Below are 16835 nucleotides of genomic sequence, written 5' to 3'. Positions count from 1 at the left end.
GGTAGTATTCATACTGCGGATATTGTTTTAGTTATTCGTGCAGGATCCTACCATACCATACAAAATATTGTTAATTAGATTTTTCTAAAAAAGTAGCTATTTAGAATTAGAATATGATCAAATAAGTTTGTTTTGAATATCATTTTTTTGTTTCTGAGATATTTTAGACAAAACCCAATTTTTAGTAGATTTTTGGTATAGAATAAAATTGTTTTGAAAACAATACCTTCATTTATTCTCCAAAAACTCGAATTCAAAAATTAGTTTCCATAAATTTTGTGTAGTGTTTTGTATATACTTGGTCTTTATACAAAAAGTTTCAGTTTGATTATTTTAAAAATTTTACAAGATGTTAAAAAAAAACGTATCCTTGTTTTATGGAAACTAGATTAAAGTCAAAATTTTTAATTTTAATTAAGATATTAGGCTCGAGAATCGATTGTTACCAATTTTTAGTAGTAGTGACTTTAATTTTTCGAAAAATTTACCAAATTTCAAAAACAATTTTTTTTGGTGCATGCAATTAACTGGAACTTAATATGGTTTTTGGTTTGCTAAATATTCGACGTGGCAAAGATTTTCTTCAGTTTTTATAATTTATTAAACCACAAACTTTTCATTGTTTTTGAAATTATTACGGTACTTACGGTAGTCAAATTAGATTTCGATTTTCAACAAAAATTGTCATATTGCCTAGAGCAGTTGTCATATTGACTACCGAGGATTTCGTATTGGCTACCACAGTTGTCATATTGACTACCGCAGTTGTCATATTATTCAATATGATAACCGGAGTTTCAAATTCCTTCAACCAAAGTTGTTATGTATACTATTATAGTTGTCATATTGACTATCACGGTTATTCTCTGAAAATAGACTACCAAAGAGTCATATTGACTACCAAAATAGTCAATAGGATGACTTTTTTCGTCCTGTGTATTATCTGTAAGACTGATTGTATTTTGAAGTCAATATCTTTGCCAGTTCTGGAGATATGGCTACCATGAGCACGTACTGATCTAACTTTGGATTGTACGACCGTTAGGTTAGGTTAGGTGAAAGTGGCTGTTGGTTGGGAAGTCCAACACACTTAGACCAAAGTATGGTCCGTTGTGATACCACATGAATCAGTTGATCAGCTTAACTCGTCGAACCAATTAGAGCTCCTAATGAAGCGTAGGAGACAAATAATGTCAGAATTGTTTAGATCACTGGTATCGTTGAAGTAGTAGTCTCCAAGGTGGATTCTACGTCTTTGTGATAAGGCAGGACATGTGTACAGAAGATGAGAGACTGTCTCCTCCTCCTCCTCGTCCATGCAACTCCTACAAAAATCATTTGCAGGTGCTTCAAGTCGAATAGCATGCCTTCCTTTTAAGAAGTGCAGTTTGTTTGCTTTATGGTATTTTGGTTTAGCATGAGTTAACTTGTAGCTAAGGGGATACGCTAGCATTGTGAACCAGCAGAGGTAAAGTTGTTCCGCTTTTTGCAAGTTCGTCATCTTTGCAATTTCCTGGAATTTCTCTTTGGCCCGGCACCCAGAAAAGGTGAATGTTGAACTCTGTAGCCATCTCCGTTAAAGATGATCGAAAATTTAGGGCTGTTAGTGAGTTAGTGAAAACAGATTCTATGGACTTATACGCAGCTTGGTTGTCCGAGAAGATGCGTATATAATTAGTTGATACAACGTTTTCTCTAAGTCATGATAGGACTTCTTTTATAGCCAGGATTTCAGCTTGTAACACTCTACAATGATCGGGTAGACGAAAGGAGAGACTTAAGTTTAGTCTATCTGAGAACCTTTAAGCCTCCACCAACCCTATCCTCCGTTTTTGATCCGTCTGTACAAAAGTTTATAGGATCATCGTTCAAAAATGATGTATTCTCCCAAGAAGACCTGGCAGGTATAGTCACTTTGAAGCTATAGTTATTAAACTGAGAATTGGGTATTACTGTTTATAATTCTGAACGAGTTCAAAATAGTAGTGTGGCCAATTTCATTATTGATCCACAGAGAGGAGGCTTGAAGCCGTATGTCTGTATTAGCAGCCGTTTGCTTGCTGAAAATTTCCAGCGGTATTAAATGGAATAGAACATCAAGTGAGGCGAAGGGGGTAGAGCGAAGTGCTTCTCCCATACACAGGCAGGCTGTTCTTTGGACTTGCTGAGTTTATCGCAATTTGTCGCTATATCTAGCGCCTTCCACCATACCGCTACTCCATAAGTAAGGATCAGCCTTAAGTCCAGGATATATAGCCAGTGTGTAATGCGGGGCTGTAGGCCCCATTTATTACCAATTGCCTTTTTACAGGAGAACAGGGCTACTGTGGCCTTGTTTATTCTCTCTTGAATATTAAGTTTATAACTTAATTTCTTATCCAAATTGAGACTCAAGTATTTTGCTTGGTCAGAGAATTTAAGTGGTACACCGTTTATGAGGGGAGGGTCAATGAGCGGGACTTTGTATTTCCTTGTGAAGAGGACAAGGTCGGTTTTTTGTGGGTTAACGCCTAGTCCACACCGATTTGTCATCTGGTGAGCTTATTTAAAGCGTTTTGTAAGAGTTCTTTTAGTATATTGGGATGTTTACCCGTTACTGCAATAGCAACATCGTTCGAGTAATAAGTAATTCATTTATTACTAAGTTCCAGAGGAGAGGGGATAGGACACCACCTTGTACCTTTGCCGACATCCCTTTGTGCAGTAAAATTGCCCAGTTTTGAATTGATAATCCTGCTTATCAGCATCTGATTAATCAAATCGCTGATCGGCTTATCTACCTTCAGAGACTTCAAGACAGGTATGCAATTGCAGATGTGTCGACATTGTTAAATGCACCTTCTATATCTAAGAAGGCAACTAATGTGTACTCTTTATGATGGAGGTAATATTCGATTGTACGTACTATACTGTGTAGAGCGGTTTCAACTGATTTCCCTTTGTTGTAGGCGTGTTGAGCCTTTGAAAGGAGGGACTTATCAATACTTGCTCTTAAGTGGATATCGATCGAACGTTCAAGAGTTTTGAGAAGGAATGGGGATAAGCTGATATGTCTTAGGTATTTACTGTTAACGTGGCTGGATTTTCCAGTTTTTGGAATAAAAACGACTTTAACTTGTCTCCAAAACATCATGATGTATGCCATTTTAAGGCATCCCTTGAAGATGTTTTCTAGGATGGGTATTAGAAAACTTGCATTTTCTTGCAGTGCAGCTGGAATTATACCATATGGACCTGCAGATTTATATGGCTTTAAGCTGTTAATAGCCCATTTGAGTTTTTCCCTAACACCTTAGATCCAGCCTTATTGGGAGGTAGATTGAGGAAATTAGAGGCAGTTTAGTACTGATGGAAGGACTGATTATAAGAATGGTCAAGAGAGGAATCGTAGGATGGGTTCGTTGGATGTTTTTTTTTTCCCAACAACGTGGGGTGCGAAGAAGATGAGAAGGTAACAATAGTCGACTATTTAGCTTCCTATGTGGGAGAGGAAGTTATCGAAGGAGGGGTGAAGATATGTGAGCGACCTTTGGTTTCAGGACTCATCTGGAGATAAATTCTCGAGAATCATTGACCCTTCTATGCCTCTACAACTTGACAAGCCGACGTTCGGGTAAAGGGTTGTACGACCGTAGAAACTATGGATTTTTATTCTAGAGAACTTGAAACGTAGAGATATTGTAACATTTTTGACATCTAAGAAAGGTGCGACAATTATCATCAAGAAATCATCAAGATTGATTTTACATAATTTTACAATTTTTTTAAATAAGAATTTGTCTCGTTATAAAAAATGCCAGATGGAAGGTTTCACTGACACTCCAAATACAAAATATTGTACACAAATTATATTGAAGCATCACAGAGACCTTGAACATGCCAAATATTTGATCATTCAATTAAAGATGATCTGTGACACACCCAAACCTTAAAATAATAGCTGCTTAGTCTAATCGATGCAAGTACAAAAGATATGTAAAGGAGATTTAGTTTTTAGAGACAGCATTGAGATTTGAAACTATTTAATTCTGCTTGTTATTAAGAACTGAATTCTTTGACATATTTCTTAAGCTGAAAGTTAATAACCTTTTCCATGGCATAGTAAAGAAGAAATGTTAAGGTTTTCTTTAAGATTAATGTCCGTTTTAGATCAAAACTGTATTACTGTGGAGTAGTAAGGATAAAAAAGATTACAAAGTGGTTTTGGCAGCGTTGAGAAGCACCACTCGAACGAACTAACTGGTCCATCGGATTTGGGAATCATGTAGTATTGTAGGTATTGGTACAAAAGAAGCTAACTGAACTGCTTCTTTTCAACAATTCGGGCTTACAAAATGATTATCAATAAAAACGAGCGTAGAATCTTACGAAATATCTCTTTTCTTAAGAGAAATATAAAATAGCTCAATCTATTTTATAGAATAGCCAAAAACGAAATGGTAAAATTGATCAACTCAACAAAAAGATCAACCAATCAACAGTATCATCCATGAAATACAAATAATATTTCCATAATCGTATTTCATCCGCGACAAAATGTTTTCATTTTCATGTGTTACCTTATTTCATTTCGTCAAACATCCATTCAGAAATGTTGTTCTCCTTTACTTTCTTTTATCAAAGTGTATCTGTGTATATGAATTTCTATATATAAAATTCCAACTATCAAAATCACCAATTTATATAAAAGTATAGTTGGATGATCCGTTTTGTCATCTGTAAAAGTTCTTGAACGTTTCACGTTATCAAATCGTTTATGGAATTTCTCTATCAGTTCCATTCGTTTTGGTTATTGGCATTTCAAAGCGTGCGTTTGGCATTAAAGTACTTCCAACCTTGATATATACCCTTGCGATATATACCTACCTTACCTTCTCTTATAAATGATATCATTGATAAACTTTGTTCAAGGCTCTATAGATATGTATATGGAATATACTCAAACCTAGGTACATATGTCATCTCATACATCATCTATAGCTGCAAATGAGAATTATATCGAAGCAATACCTTATACCTTTCATATAACTCGTGTATTGCTGGCTGGAGCTATTGCAGGAAGGAAAAAATGGAAGAAGTATCTATTCACAATTCCAAAGTGCTGCCGGTTCGTCCTTTTTTATTATTTGTCTTATTTTTTTCTGTAGATATCTACCCCGCTGTATATATGTTGTCGTCTGTTCATTCCATCGAAATGAATGAAAGTCTTCTGTCGAACGTGACATTTATGCGAAATGTGCGTTTTCGCATTTCCTCTAAGGCACCACACACCACTTACATAAAAGCTAGGTACATAGAACCTGTGACTGCCTTCCGAACCTCCTAAGGGCATATATCTTTAGCGATGATGAGCATGGGACGAGGAGGTGGTTGAATATCAACGGAAAGCATTTGTTCAATTTCACTTTTTTATCCTTTATGGTTCGTTTCTTTTCTGCTTTCGTCCTTTTCCGGTGGATTTTATATATAAATATGACGATGACGTAGGTATAGGTTCCAATGTTACAATGAGATGTGCGGTGCACATTGAAAAAATACCATTACCTCTATTCATACATACACATATAGAAGATCCAACTTCGAAGGGCGCTGCAGGATCTGATGGGTGTTAAAGAAATTGAATGAAACACATATTATCTACATATAGCATCATCATATATAGAGGACCTCTCGTCTCGTTTCGCATCTCACAAATGACACAAACAAACTCATAAAATTACAAAATATTTTTCTGTTATCGCATTCAAGGACATTATTTCCCGTCACCATGTGTAATGATCTCCAAGTGCCAAACGAAGCAACGAAGGTACATATGGCATCGCAGAAAATATACTGAAATGGTAACATTTCTGCCGCAAAGCAACGACAAGACACGACACCATTAAGGATGCTTGCGAAGAGTGATACTCTGATGAAATTACCATGTGGAATGTAGGTAAATATACCTATGGGAAGGAGTATAAGTTATAGAAGAGGGGCATATTGCGCGAATGATGCAGAAGCTTTAAATTGAATTAGTCAAAGGAAAAAAGCAAAAAGATGGAAAATACTTGTATATACTGTAAAGCTGTTTAGGGACCCAACATAAATAAATAAAATAATGTTGTGTTCTATTGCAGATGATTTCTTAAAAAGTTAACATTTCTTAAGATCCGATTATATGTAAATTGAGTGATGAAAAGAATTTTACAAACACTGAAATTATATGAATTTCTGACCATTAGTAATATTTCTTTAACTTGTAAAATTTTGTCTAACTAAAAGAAGTTACATTTTAAATTTACTGCTTTTTACGCAGTTTTCATTTTTTAAGTTGTCTTCTTTTGACATTTGATGACTTGAAATTACGAAAATGGCTAAAACGATATACCCTTAAACAACGCATTAAAATAGTAAAAAAAAAATTGGTTGCGCATCTGTCCTTTGAGAACTAGGGTCTAGTGACTTACAATTCTTAACCATTCCAGTGGGTGTGTCAGGGATAAGGGGGACGTACAGCCTTAAGACGAAACGAATCTGAAAGGCTAAAATAATTAAAATTCACTTAAAATATCGAAACAACTGACTGTTTTTGTATCGAATTTGTTTTTAATAAGGGCCTTTGATTCGACCCTCACCTATTCGTGCCCCTCTATCAATATTTGTAAAAGTTGTATAATATACCAATAACATAAGATCACAATAAGACGAGTGAGTCCATTTTTATACAGATGAATCAATAACAAAAGGAAAGGTTGGTGGAGGTGTGTACGCTGAACGACTGAAATAAAGTCTCTCATTTCGCCTTCCCAGTCATTGTAGCGTGTTCCAGGCGGAACTTTTGGCGATAAAGGAAGTCTTGTCCTGGCTGATATCAACATCTGATATCCGTATTTTCTCTGATAACCAGGCCGCTATCAAATCTCTAGACTCTGTCTTTACAAACTCCAAAACAGTCCATAACTGTCGATCATCTCTAATGGAGATGGCACAAACAGCTTAATATTCACCTTTGCTGGGTGCTGGGCCATAGAGACATTCCAGGTAACTGTAAGGCAGATGAATTCGCCAGAAACGGTACACGTTTCGCAAATGCTAGCATAAAAATCGCTACATTAAAACTATTGCTGCTGTATAGGACACTATGAAGAAGGCAAGTTGATTAACATCACCACTTGTCAGGTCACTAAAAACATCTTGGCCTACACTAGATTTAAAGCGATCAAGGTGCTTGCTATCTCCAAGCTGATCGCTTCTCAAATGACTTTTGCGCAAGCTGTAAGGACGAGAAAGAGGAGGAAATAATTCTATACCTTCTCAGTACATGCCCTGCTCTAGCTCAAAAACCCAAGAATTCGTCTATAACGATCTAAATCATATTAACATAATCAGCCTCTCCCGTTTCGTTAGAGACTCAAACTGGTTTCGGTGAGCTTATAAGAAATCCTCAAGATTCATGCGGTATCACAATTGGCCATTAAACTGGCCTTATAGTGTCCTACTCCATCACGGACAGCCCCTTCAACCTAACCTAAGCTTATAAAAGAAATGCGAATTGGAATTTCTTAGACATGCACCTTATATCAAAAACAACATTTCGTAGAGAACAGCATTATTTTGAAGTAAATACCTTCATTTATTCTCGAGATATTCGAGTAGAAAATTAGTTCTTAGTTTATATAGTATTTTTGGTTGTTTTTAATTTTATAAGAAATTTAATAATTCCATTTTTCTAAAACGTTAAAAACCAATTCAATCCAATGTCCTTAATTTTTACCTAGATATTTGATTCAAAAATTGATTCTTACGTACTGTTATTTTTAACTTCCCATAGGAAGTTATTGTAATGGGTCCGATTTGTCAAATTGAAAATTTTGAAATTTCTCGACGTTTCAAGGTCCCTAGAGTCGAAATAAAAGATTTTTAGAAAGATGTCTGTGCGTGCGTGTGTACGTACGTTCGTACATCCGTACGTCCGTACGTTCGCGACGTTTTTTTCGTTCCATAGCTCAAGAACCAGAAGAGATATCGACTTCAAATAAATTTTGTTATACAGGTACTAAGGCAGAAAGACGCAGAAAGGGCTCTCAAGAAAATTGCGTGGGTGGTTTTTTTACCATAGCAGTTTAAAAAAAAAGGTGAAAATTTTGGTTAACCATAAATATCTTACGAACCAAAAACGCTAGAGACTTGAATTAAATTTTATACAATAAACTGTAACGTGATCTCAAAGAGGTATATTTTTTGAAAAAAATCTATCCCACGGTTTTTTTTCTAAATCAAAAAAACTGAAAAAAAAAATTTGTCACCTCCTAAATTTAACGACTTACATATGATTTCATCTCCAAAACAATTTTGAGCAACGGAGAATAATGTTTTTGACATCCGATAAAATTTTGAGAAAAATCGAATTGACAGTTTTTTTTATAAAAAAATAAAAATCTAAAAAAAACATTATTCAAAATTCGTAAAAATTAAATATCGATTCAAATATCTTTTCAAAAACTTGAAATTTACGCTTTAAGCTTATTTTATCTTATAAGAAATATTGTTTTCAGCATTCAGTAAAATTTTGAGAAAAATCGAATTGGCAGTTTTTTTACAAAAAATAAAAATTAAAAAAAAAATTAATAAAAGTTGGTAAAAATTGATTTTCGACTCAAATATCTTTTCAAAACTTTGAGATATTGGCTTTAATTTACCTTTATCTTTCAAAAAATATTGTTGTCAATATTCAGTAAAATTTTGAACAAAATCGAATTGACAGTTTTCTTATAAAAAATTAAAAACCGAACAAAAATTGACAAAAGTTGGTAAAAATTGAATATGGAATCAAATATCTTTTCAAAAACTTGAAAGTTAGACTTCAAATTTATTTTATCTTATAAGAAATTTTGTTTTAAGCATTCTGAAAGATGTTGAGAAAAATCGAATTGACATTTTTTTTACAAAAAATAAAAACCTTAAAAAAAATTTATAAAAGTTGGTAAAAATTGATTTTCGACTCAAATATCTTTTCAAAAATTGTAGATATTGGCTTTTAACTACTTTTATCTGTCAAAAAATATTGTTGTTAACATTTAGTAAAATTTTGAAAAAAATCGAATTGATAGTTTTTGTACAAAAAATTAATTACCAAAAAAAAAATTTAACAAAAGTTAGTAAAAATTGATTTTCGACTCAAATATCTTTTCAAAACTATAAAATATTGGCTTCAAACTAATTTTATCTTATAGAAAATATTGTTTTCAACATTATTTAGAATTTTGAAGAAAATCGAATTGACTGTTTTTTACAAAAAATAGAACTCTAAAAAAAAACAATACTAAAACTTGGTAAAAATTTACTTTCGACTCAAATAGCTTTTCAAAAATTAAAAATATTGGCTTCAAACTTATTTTATTTTACAGAAAATATTGTTTTCGATATTCAGTGATTTTTATATAAAAATCCAACAGTCCGTTTTTCATAAAAAATAAAATCTATAAAAAATAGCACGCAAATTTGGTAAAATTGATACTAGTCCATATAGACAAACTTTTAAGCAAGACAAATCGACAGACGGGATGGGAAGTTATCAGTGTGGGTGCATCCCAGCCTCTTTTTTAGGTTTTCATTTTTATAAAAAAATTGAAACTTCGGGTCAAAAACGTTATTCATCGATGCATACAATTCTTTGCTAGGTGACATCATACACTTCGTGTCACATGAGTACGAATAGGGACAAGCTTTTTCGTTCTTTATTTGACCATGTTTTTCAAACCCTTAGGTTGAATGTGGAATGAAATAGGTATATATTAAGTTTATATTGCAAACAAATTGGATTAAAGGAGGTGTAATAATATGGGAAGCAATAACCTATTACGGGAACGTGAAGCTGGCCTCTTAAATGACGACAATCACTTACAAATCGATTGTAGAAAGAGCTTCTCAGCAGTTTACTAAATTATTTCGTTCTTATCGATAGACTTTCCAACAAGATAATACACTAATTATAGCACGGACAGCAAAACCTGGATTTAAGGTCAAAATGTGAACCTATTACCATAGCCCCATATTCTCCTGACCTCAACGTCATGTAAAACGTGTGGGGATGGCTTTCAAGAAAAGTTTAGAAAGGAGGACGGCGGCGTTACCAACAAACCGGAGAGATTATTAAAGCTATAAAACAGTGATGTGTCCAATTTTCGCTCAGCACTCTATGAATCCATACACCACAGGTTACTTGAAGTAATCTGTTCGCAGAAAATTCGAGGAGTTATATATTTGTTTTTATTCAGAAAAAAATATTTTTTAGTTTCTTGTCGAATATATACCAATTCGTATTACGTCGCAACATATCATATTAAATTTAATGTAATTTGATAGCATAATTGGTATTATTTAAATGCTGTAGTAAAATAAGCATCGTTGTTATCTGTGGAACAAAATTTATTGGAAGTCGATACCTCTTCGGGTTCTTGAGATCTTGCAGACGTTAACACAAACGTAAGTACGCATCAAATATCTCGCAAAAAAACCTTTGATTTAGATTCTGGTGACCTTAAAACGACGAGAAATGTCAAAAATTTCTATTCGAAAAATCTAACTGATTGCAATAAATTTCTCAGGGAAGTTAAAAATGGGCGATATATTAACACAACCAGTTGGACTCCGCCGCAACTTATAAAGAAACCGGATGTAGTGGAAGAAAATCGTCATAGGACAAATTTGGGTGTGCCTAACATTTCCATGATAATAAAGTCAAAATTTGCCACATTTTACAAAGAATTTCCAAACCTCGTCTTGGGTTAACATCTTCACTGTTATTAAATGATTTTGGACGATGCAACTCCATGTGGGGGGTCCACTGAGTGGTAATGCATCCGCAAAGAAAGTCACTAAATGGTGTGGATTGTGGGCTGGTTAAAAGCCCCCACAACACTTAAAAATAAATTTATTCAAATCGCTTATAACTATGACACTAAAATTTGAATTTAAATTCATTTAAATGCTCTTTTTTTTTGTTTTCATTTTTTATTAATTTTGTTATTTCAATTGAAAACGATTTAGATTCATTATCATACAAAAAAAAAACATATAAAAAGTTTTATACTATATCCAATTTATATCTATTTAGCTTTGAAATTGTCTTAACAGAATATAAAGTTTCATAATGCTGAATATGGTGACTCTTTTCACCCCATTTATAAGAGAGATCGAGATCAGTATCTAAAAATCCTCGATTTAAATAAATTAATACAAATTCTTACTTAACCATATCATTAACATGCAATGATGGTATGTCCCATCATCATCTATGAAACAACTAGCCTAGCCATCAACCAATTGACCCCCCACAATCACTCAAAATCCACTCTCCCAAATTTATTTCAACATTTTCCTTCAGTTTTTTTTGTATTTTTATAAATATTAATTTTCTGAGGAAAAGAAACTCATTTGTCATTATTTATTCGACAGGCATCAGAGTGACACATATTTCCATTGGGGTAACTGCATCAACATGGGAGATTTAATTCTGGATTCTCAGCAGCTTTTCGTAGCTAAATGTGTATGGATGTCGACGTCTTCTGAAGTCACAGTCATCATCATCATCATCATCATCAACGTCATGATCCCATGACCCACTTTTCTATTATTATTCTGGTGTCTTTTTATTATTTTAATATTAAAGTGACACTTTGCTCGTTAACTGCACTTCGATGGTCAAATTGATGATGGCGTTGGTGATCACTTTCATCATCTTGAAAATTACCTTCGTTTTCTTGAGAACACAAAGCAATCTGTTCATATGTAAAGAAGGTGCAGTTCTATATATTTCCTTCCACCTACTGCGATGTTTATTAATATTGATTTTCAACGCTGCGATGTAGTTCGATGCAACAGCAGCGTGGGTGGTTTCCAAGAGGCGACTTCTTTATTTATGAGGTGCATTGGAAAAGTGTGACCATGACCATTGAATAAAGCTTGAAATTTAATGGTCAAAGGAAATAATAAACAAAACCTAATGTTATGGATTTTTGTCTAATTTATGAATAGAATTCAATCAGCTACTGGAGTGAACTATATTTTTCTGTAGATATGGAAATTTAACCAAAATCCATTCTTAAAGTTCTTTTATCATTATCATGACGTTCATAATAGAACTTGAAATACTTAGTGGCACAATGCGTTTGTCTTTAGAAATATCCACAATAACTTCAAATAGTTCATCTTTGGTACCAATAGACCTTATCCATCAAATTGTATTTTTCCCAAATAAAAAAGTCATAAGATGTTAAGTTACAAGACCTTAGTGGTGAATTGTAATCACCCCTTAGCGAAATATCCCGAAGAGGCAACTTTTCTTGCATAGTTGCAAATTTGCGTAGCTCTGCTCCATCTGCTTCTTATTTAAAATAAACGATCGTCTATAACAATATTTTGATTACGGCTTTGAGAAACCGTAATAGTTACAAGTTACTAAATACAAAAATTCTGTTTATAAACGTTGCATGAGGAATGAAATTATGATTCAACACTGAAAATGATTTCTAGAAAAAAATCCCGATCATTGTGATGCATTCAAATAATCAATCAGCAATTTTACTACACATTGCTAGTGATCGATCTTCATTATTTCTTGCGTAACTAAACTTCAAAAGTCTAAAATGCGTATGTAAGTCGTTTTAGCAGTATTTTTTCATCAGATGGCTTTGGGAAAGTACTCATTTCCTTTAGCTACCAACATTGACCAATTCTACCCCTTGTTTACCTAGCTTTATACTTGAACGTGAAAATGATTCGATGTCAAAAGAAAAATCTTATTTCAATTTTCATAATGCTGACTCCGCTTTAATAATAACTAATAACCTAATCAGTAAATCCGCCCGTATCTGAGGTTTGTTGTGCTTCAAAAGCAATAATGAAGTTCAAAAGTTTTATGAGAAATGAAACGAAATTGACAAGTACATAAACCTCGAACCGAAGGATGCAAAGTCGAAAGTGGAACATCATAGTGGAACCACAGTCAATGCTTAGGATATGGAATTACCACTGCAAACTGTATAACGGCGATGGCGAACCGAATTCTACTGTAAGGCAGGATGATCAATTCAACAAAGACTACGAAAGCCAACAATCCCGTCCTACCAACAAAGAAAAGATTGCCTTTTCTAAGCTGAAGTCTAACACAGCCACTGGAGCAAAGCAGCTGCAGATAATTTGCCTAGGAGCATGCATCAACTTACTTGTAACATATGGCTGGAAAAAAGCAAAGAAGACCATATAAACTGCACCAACTATAGTGGCATTAGTCTTCTTAACATAACTTAAAAAATCTTCTCTTCCGTAATATGTGAATTCTAAAACCGTTCGCAAACAACCAGATGTGTCCTTATCAGTGCGGTTTCAAAAGGAAAGTTCACTATCGACCAAATATTCACATTACAGCAGATCTAGGAAAAACCCCAAGAACATCAAATCGACACAACCATCTTTTCATCGATTTCAAGGCCGCATATGACAGCATCTACAGGGACGAACTGTATAGGGCCATGCCTAGTTTTGGCATCCCTGCCAAACTTAATTCACACTGCTCCATAAAGGTTGTAAACAACTTGACAGAACCTTTAGATGTCAAAAAAGGCTTTAACAAATTTATTCGATTTTTGTTCACATCGTACTTGGAAGAATAGTGCAGAGCTCACACATAAACTGACTTTTCAAAAGTCTGTCCAATTACTAGCATATGCTGATTACATTGACATAATCGGAAGAACTCAGCATGATGTCAATGGGGCTTTTGTGAGTATTGAGGCAGAGGCAGCAAAAATGGGTTAAACGGTAATGTGGCAAAACAAGGTACATGCTGTCGTCAAGAAAGGACTTACTATATCGACGTCTCAGTCAAAACATCACCATCGACAGACGTAACTTTGAGGTAGTCAAGGACTTCGTCTACCTAGGCTCCGCTATAAACGCTGAAAACATCACCACGCTGAGATCAAACGATGAATAATTCTTGCTAACCGCTGGTACTTTGGGTTGAGAAAGCAATTGAGCAGGAGAACCCTCTCTGGAGGGATCCAAATGTAGCAATATAAGACCCGCTCTCCCATTTCCATTCTCATTCTGCTATACGGTGCAGAAGCATGGACAATGACAAAAGCGAATAAATTCACCTTGAGTCATTTGGAAAGAAAAGTTCTTCGTTTTATCTACGGTCCTTTATGCATAGATTGGGAGTGGAGGAGAAGATGGAACTGTACGGTTTGTTCACGTGAAGCGAATGGAAACCAATGGCATGGAAAGCCTTCGAATCCACACCCACAGGAGTTGAGGTTGACCGGGAATCAGACGGCTGCGCGCACAAATGGAAAGTGACCTAGGGGTTGACTTGAAACGCGAAACTGAAGAAATCTAGCTAGGGACTCAGCTAGATGGAGAAGTTTGATGGGTGAGGCCCTAGTTCACACGTAACTGTAACGCCACCTAAAGTAAGTAAGTAAGTATAAGTAATAACCTAATCCACATTGTTGATTTTAATTCGTTCTTCGATAACAACACCTCCATTGATCATGATTTGGAACTATGTATAGTTCAATGAGTACAATGTGTTCCACGTATAATTGTGTTTTCACCCCCTACCTGGTATAATAAAGATTTACGATCCCTTCAGATTTCAGAGAAATATCGTGAATAACATAATGTATTTGAAAATCAAGTCTGTTGTTGACTTCAAAAACTATCAGAAAGCTCAATACAGATTTTTGTATCTTTGTGAATTCCTTTATCTCGAATGCATTGATAAAATGAAAAATATCCTGATTACTGTACTCAGACAAATTTATTGATATCAAACATAGATGACATCATGCACGCTTTTTAAAACATTGCAAACCTCTTCATATGTTCAAAGGAGCAAACAATTATGTTATAAGCAAGAGACTCATAGCTATCTTTAATTTCCAAGCTTTCAAAAGCATTGTTTACGTCTCTCTCAATTTTCATTGAAGATCTATTTTTTATTCATAATTACATGTCTCCTTTTAAACAAGATCTGTACAACCAATTTTTCTGAATTTGTGTGTAAGGGTTTTACCCCATTAGAGAAAATATAGTAGTCGTTCTAATCACTTATTTAATCAAGCCTTTCTTAAACTTAGTCACCAAATTATTTCTCTTACACTAAAAGGCCTTGATTTTTATTTTAATTCTTGGCAAAGAGCATACCGCCAAGATAATTATTTTTCACGTTCTCAATCTCATATCCATTTTTTAGAACTTAAAGAATTCAATTTTGTTTAGTTAATGCCAATTAATAACATTTATCTGAAAGGGATTATAAATTTCATGATGGAACTGTGTGGTTTGTAGAACGACGTAGACTTAGCCAGAAGGGTAAAAGTCCAACGACTAAGGTAACTGGTTTACGTAGAGCGCATGGAAACCATTGTTTCGGCTCGGAAAGCCTTCGAATCCACACCCTCAGGAGTTGAGAATGACCGCGGATCAGACGGCTGCGTGCACAAATGAAAAGTGACCTAGGGGTTGACGTGGAATGCAAAACTGGAGAAATCTAGCTAGGGACCGTGCAAGATGGAGAAGTTTGTTGAGTGAGGCCCTAATTCACACATAGCTGTAATGCCACTTCAAGTAAGTAAGAAATTATAAGTAGTAACCTAATCAACATTGTTGATTTTAATTCGTTCTTCGATAACAACACATCCATTAATCATGATTTGGAATTTTTCTATGTCTAGTTCAATAAGTACAATGTGTTCCACGTAACAAAAAATAATCTTACTGAATTTGTGTCTTAAACTCTAACTAAATTAGAGAATGAAAATATAGTAGTCGTTCTAATCACATGTTTTAGTAAAGCCTTTCATAAACTTAGTCACCAAATTATTTCTCTTGCACTTAAAGGCCTTGATTTTTTATTTTATTTCATGGCTAACATCATACCGCCAAGATAATTATTTTTCATTTTCTCAATCTCATATCTCATTTATTCAAAATCAATGAATTCAATGTTGTTTAGTTAATGCCAATTAGTAACATTTATCCAAAAGGGATTAGAAATTCCCGCCCAAATTTACATGCTGTACCATACAATATGTCTCTTCTATTCGCTACTCTATAGTTATTTGCGATACTCAGTTAAGTTAATGAATACGGCCAACTTATTTATACCTCGGTTTGATCAAACGTCCGTCACTACATCCCTATACATCACCTTTGTTAGATATCTTCTTGAATACTCTAGTGAAGTCTAGTCTTCCCATCAGAAGTCTCAGTCTCGAACAACGCAGACTTTTTTGATTTGTGTCCTAGAGTAGAAGTAAAACATGCGTAAGACGTACTTAAGCAAAACACATGTAACATCCTATTTCTGGTTAGACAAGTTATTAAAACAAATTTTCCACATACGGCCCGCGTACGAGTATTATGTTTTAGAAAAACTTTATTACGTCTATTTGAATTTATTTTAGCCTTTAAGTTAGCTTGAGTTAACTTAAGGAAACCACAATCCTTAAAGAATAAAACCACAAACAAAAACATATTTTTCAATCCAACATAATGTCGTAATAAAACAATGCCCTTTCTTTTGACTAACAGAATAATTTTCCTTTTGCAAAAGTGTCAGACCAAATGACTCATGAATTTAAACCTTTATGTACCTTGCTAATAAATCGAGTTCGCAATCAAATTTGCACACATACAATATCAAAACTCTTCCGCCATATCGTAAACACTCGTAGTTTTAAAACTTCAATCTCAGTCTCTTTGGTAATTTTTATGTTTTCGCTTTTGTGTTTGTTTCCATCTCAACTATGAAATATAGCGAGTAAATATAACCCCTTTTACTTATA

This window comes from Eupeodes corollae, chromosome 1 (assembly GCF_945859685.1).
Source record: "Eupeodes corollae chromosome 1, idEupCoro1.1, whole genome shotgun sequence".
Lineage (NCBI taxonomy): Eukaryota > Metazoa > Arthropoda > Insecta > Diptera > Syrphidae > Eupeodes > Eupeodes corollae.
This window is presented reverse-complemented; position numbering follows the sequence as displayed.